This window comes from Acomys russatus, chromosome 18, assembly GCF_903995435.1.
Source record: "Acomys russatus chromosome 18, mAcoRus1.1, whole genome shotgun sequence".
Taxonomy (NCBI): domain Eukaryota; kingdom Metazoa; phylum Chordata; class Mammalia; order Rodentia; family Muridae; genus Acomys; species Acomys russatus.
Window position 1 is genome coordinate 35,680,293 of NC_067154.1, and position 6,000 is coordinate 35,686,292.

Genomic DNA, 6,000 nt, shown 5'->3' on the forward strand with positions numbered 1-6,000 from the left:
ACCCAGCCTACCTCAGAGAAGATGATGAGCATCAAAGAACTTCTTTATGGAGCTAGCTTCAAATGTAGCAAACCAGACACTGGGGAAAATATCCTTGTTTCTGCCACAGACAGAATTCTGCCTAAAAATGGACAAGCTTAGATGCAGGCAGAGTTGAAGCCAAACTCCGCCAAGACAGCATAAGCAAGTTGTCAATAGTCCCTGACTTGCAAATACGTATGTCAGATATATTGGGCTAGAAGGCCCAAGACGATGCTCCAATGTTATAGAGAATGTTGGGTGATTGCTCAGGGAGGAAACCGTCTCTGTCATTTTTTTTTTTTTTTTTTTTCATTTTGGAAGCTGCTAACCTGCATTTCCAGTTCACTCAGGTATTTAAGATTTATTCCTTCTCAAGTTCTGATAGGGTTGAAGAGCAAATACTTTAGTCTTACAATTAAGGTTAGTTGGTTAGGAGTTAAGATGTTTTTACATCAAGATAGATGTTTTAAGTTAATAGAGATGAGCTATGATAGATGTTGATTTTCATTCAGAAATTTAGAACCAACAAGATAGGAAAGAGATTTACTTCAAGTTTGCCAAATACAAATAGCCAAATCACTATGAATGTAACATTTGCATAATTCCTGATTGTCTTGTGGTTCTTCCTGTTGTATGTAGTTTTTTATTCATGCATAATAATATGAATGTATATGATAAAAAAGAAACATAATAATAAAAATTTTAAAGTCAAGCTTCCTCTTAGAATCTGAATACTACTAAACATTCTTGTACTAGTTTTACATATTTCTTTTGAGTGCCTCTGTTGTTATTTTAAGGATTGATAATTATAATTTGTGGAGAAGTAGAAAAATGTATCTGTATTCAACTGTTTGACCTTAAAGTCTCAAGGGCATATTGTAGATTTCTTGATTTTATCATCTTACAATTTTTTTCTCACTGTATATGGTTTGAGAGCTAATTAATATATTTATCACTATTTCAAATTTTCTGTAGTGATTTGTTAATTTATATAATTAAGTGACAGAATAGAGATAAGAAAATCAGTGGCTCTATCAGCATGACACTTAAATTTTTAATTGAAATTATTATTTAAAACCACATGTATACAGAGGTTATTAAAATTCATACAGGACTTAACAGATAAGAATATGCTTTTTGGTGCAAATATGGTAGGTGTGTTTGTTAATTGTCACAGTATTGAAGGTTAAATATTGCTGGTTATATTTTTGTATTTATGACAGAAAAAAACAATGAAAGGGATGAATGCCTTTCCCTTACTGATCATATAATTTTGAAAGAGGAACCGTGATCAACCTCTGATGGAAACAATATTATTGTATTATACACTTACCTTAAACCAAAAGAATAAGCCCATGAAATCTATATTGAAAACTATATTCGAAATTCTTTACATAGCTCTCCTGTTTAGTCATCTCTATTTTAACCATAAACTGTGTGTACAAATAAAACTTTTTAAAAAGTGAAAATTAATTATTTTGATTTACCTGCTTCAATGTCTCAAAGACTTTTAAGAATACTTTCCTTCTAATCTAAAAGTGATGGATCATACTGTGTACCACAGTTCATGCTTAAGTAATTACTTGAAAAGGCACACTAATAAAATTATATCTTTATAATTTTTTACTCCAAATTTTTCTGTATCTCTTCCACTAATAAAACAGTTTCTGCACCTCATTGGCAATGCGGCATGCACTAGTCAGCTTTACAAGTGATATAATTTATAGAGGATGGAAAAGCAATTAATAGTAGATGAGTAATCAGGACAAAGTTAATTTTGTGATAGGGCAGTAAAACTGATTAGCAAAGATGCAATTCTGACACTTTTAAATAAAAAATAATAATAAAAGTTTCATGAAATGTGACTCTGTATTGGCATGTCCACCTGCTGCCTCCTGATTATTCAGGGTTTTCACTACTGCCTTCGACACAATAATTTAACACTGGCAACTGACTCTTTTGTAATGACACCATCCTTTGAGCAATACACTAATAGATCATGGGCTTATGATGTTCATTAATGATGAATCACACTAATATATCATTTTCTGTGTCACACAGGTGTTTTATCATATTAATTTCATCGGAGCAATGACCTGTGATGATGATGCATGGCTTAAGGATAATGCTATTCAAAAAGAAATGAAATTTAGAATTAAACCTGTTTTCAGGAGATTTGGAGCTCGATTGGAAAACTTTATAGAAACAACAGGTATGAATGGGACACATATTGAAATGTCAGGCGTATGTTCTGTTATTAATAGACAAGAGACCATAACATCTTATATTTATACTTAAATCATGTTTTAAATCCCACACATAATAATCTTATAAAAACAACTCTTGCATTATTATAATGCATAAATGCATTTTATATTTAGGACAAAAAGGAGTAAACTTAAAATATAATTGTTTAAATTAAAATTATCTGGCTGTGCTGTTTTCTCTACTTATGCGAGGTTGCTTAGTCAATAATCACTTTCTGGATATTATTTTTTAAATTAGCAATTGAACAAATCATATGTCTCATTCTTTATATATGACAAAAGTGATTGCCATAATTTATTTGTATCTATATAAATGATTTTTTGCAATTTTACACACACACACATAAACACATATACATATATATACAGAATAACTTTTGAAACTGATATTTTATTTCAGTAAATGTGAATAAAAATTTTAAATATCATTAGACTAGAATTTTAATTAGACAAAATAATGAAAATGTTAAGTGTGGCTTACTATTTGAATTATAATGTTGAATCTTAATTAATATTACATTAAATTACATGTATGTGATTATTATCTACAAAATAATTAAATACACCATTAAGGGCATATTTAATCATGTTTTGTGGAATTATATTCTATGAAATTTGTCTTTCTTTTCTTTAAATTGTTAGTATCTACTTGCCATATCAGGTAAACTTGTCCTTCACTATCTTAATCATGTTCAAATTTATACTGTACTCATCCTGAGAAAAAAATTGGATTGAGCTGAATAGTGACACATTGCCACAAATCAAAATTAATAATAATTTTACTTGGAGTTGCTTTGCTATGTGTAATGTATGTTCTGGGATTGAACAAAAGCTTCATGACACAAAACTATTGAGGGAGATAAGTATCATTTAGGCTGCAACTGTAATGAGAATCAAAAGCAATAGGTATACTGCTGATACGATAGTGTCTACATCAGGCGTGGCTCTAGAGGACTGTGGAAGAATAGATTTCCAAGCATATTTACTTTTTGAATGGCTACTGAAATATATAGAACTTCACAGCTGTTTAGAGGTATATAGACTCCTTAATATAAGCCACTGTCTCAATATTTTTCTCAGTGATTCAGAAAGACACGATTAGGAAATTAAGTAAGAATAGACCTGGTGACACTCAGAGGAAGGATAGCAGGCTACCAAGAAGAGACTTGATACCCTATGAGCATTTAAAGGGGGAGGAGGTAATCCCCCTCAGTCACAGACATAGGGGAGGGAAGTAAGGGGAAAATGAGAGGGAGGGAGGAATGGGAGGATACAAGGGATGGGATAACCATTGAGATGTAACAAGAATAAATTAATAATAAAAAATAATAGTGTGATAAACATACCGATAGGGTAAGCAGGACTTGTGGTGATTGTTTTCCTTCATTAATAATGTGTGGGAAGAAGACAAGTGCTCAAAATTCTCATCATGTAGAATTCAATATCCTAATAGGTACAATGAACCTATAAACAGAGTCATTATTGTGATAGTGATGTGGCCAGGCATGAGTTAACCACAAGAAGAAATTCCCACCAAAGTAATTTTAAATATTTTAGAATCTTCTGTGCTCCAGTAACTAAGAATCACAGTTTCTTGGTATGTTCTGAACATTTTGACTGAAGAAGCACACATTAGTGTTGCCGTACCTATGAGTGGTTATTTCTGACTTGTGCAAACTTCCTGTTCATGATAACGTGTTTGTTGGAAAAACTCCTTGCAGGAACTAACAACTAAGGGAGTGTAGGCCTTGAGAAAGGGCAGAACCAACTCCAAATACAAGGACTGATCTGTTTCGGGTTGACAGTAAGTCAAAACTTTAGTTATCGGAAATGTAGAATAAAACGTGTTAGAGGAGGGTCTGTGTCTTTCTGTGCACGATCACATACTTTCTCATCATGAAAAGGGTATGAAGGAACTAGGAGGTTGTAACAGCTTGCACTCAAACAGGCTAGAAAGGAAGAGGGAGATCAGTGATGGCCCCCAATAAATCATTTGGGTGCTAAACCTTAAACCATCTGTTACCTGCTAAAATAAATCACTTTTTTTTTTCAACCTGGTAATTGTTTCTTACCAAACAATTCTGCAGCTCCTATAACTGACAGTCATGAATTCATTTTGAAACTAAGTATATATGACCATGAACCTGTTGGTATTGATTCAGAAGGTGAATAGCATGATAAAGAATGACCGAGGGCTCCATCTTACAACTACAAAATATAGATTTGTTATATATTGTTTACTAAACACCTATGAAACAAGAATCTAAGAAAGATTATGGCAATTTTTTGTCAAATTCTAACAAAATATATTATGTATAACAAATGCATAGTTGATTCTACACATTTCATACACCAAAGTTTTTCAATATGTAGAGTCTTTTGCTTTCAATGGTGAAATAAGTCCTCTTCTGAAAAAAATAAGACATTACAGATATAATGACCTCTTTCACACCTAGGATTCCTTATTTGGTTAGTATAATCTATGTTGGATGTAGAGACAGACTTAAATATGCCTGGAATGTTGGAGGGTGCAATTGAAATTTCGTGTAGTTCATTTTTTACTTGTGGGTGGAGCACACCAACAATTGTAACAATTCTATAAAGGTAGCAAGAAAGGAAAATAGTATTTATAATATTTGATAAGAAGACATGGTTAACTATGCCATGTAAATACCCCAGACTATAAATATATAAGCCAAGAGTCAAAAGCAATCTGGTATAATTGGTAGAAAAAATAAAAACAAAAAAATAATAAACATCAATCATATCTTGGTGATATTCATTGTTGCAAAAAATAATTTCGTTCCTTGTTTGTTTTCTATTCATTTTCTTCAATCAATAATAGTGTACAACCTCTATGGCTATCTTACACAAAATTATATTATAAATACAATTACAGTAATTTCACATTTCTCCATAAATATACTGGATATTAGTAACAAAGAATGTCCCCAAGGAGGTTCAGTTGGCAGGACAGAGCTAGAATCCATGAACACTTTAGGTTATGTGTTCTAAGCAACTACTTGTGCAATTTTCAGGTACTTTATTGGAAAGAAATGTTGATCAAAAATGTTATTCATAAACATGTTTTGAAAATTACTTTGATTAAAAGACAAAACATCATATGCTATTATATTATCATTTGCATACAGTATGAATGTCATTTTGCACAACAACGAGGATTATGCATAAGCAGTAGAAAATATCTCATGTAAACATGGAAAAGAATTGTCTTGCCAATCCAGCCAGTAATACTAAACTGGGCATTATGCTCACAATCTACAACAGTAAGCCTTGATGAGGAATACATTAACTTAGTGTTCATAAGTAACTGCTTCTTTCTATAATGTAACACCTAAAGATTTGAACTGAAATAAATCCCAGATGAACTGTATAGGGAAACATTTTATAGCATCTGGTTAGTACCTATGTTCTATTGTTAAAAATACAATATATTCATACTTAATTTTTATTTCAGACTGACTTTCATATCTGTATTTAAGTCCGTTTGCTTAATTATTATATTTTATCTTGAGACATGTTATAAAACTGCAGCCTATACTGGCACTGAACTCACTATGCCCTCATATTTGAGTAATGCTTCTACTTCAGTTTTCTGATTCAGCTAGAATTATAGGTATGAGCCAGCAGGCCTTAATTTCATGAATTTTAATTTTGATATTTATTAAAACAATTAAGAGAACTAATGGAC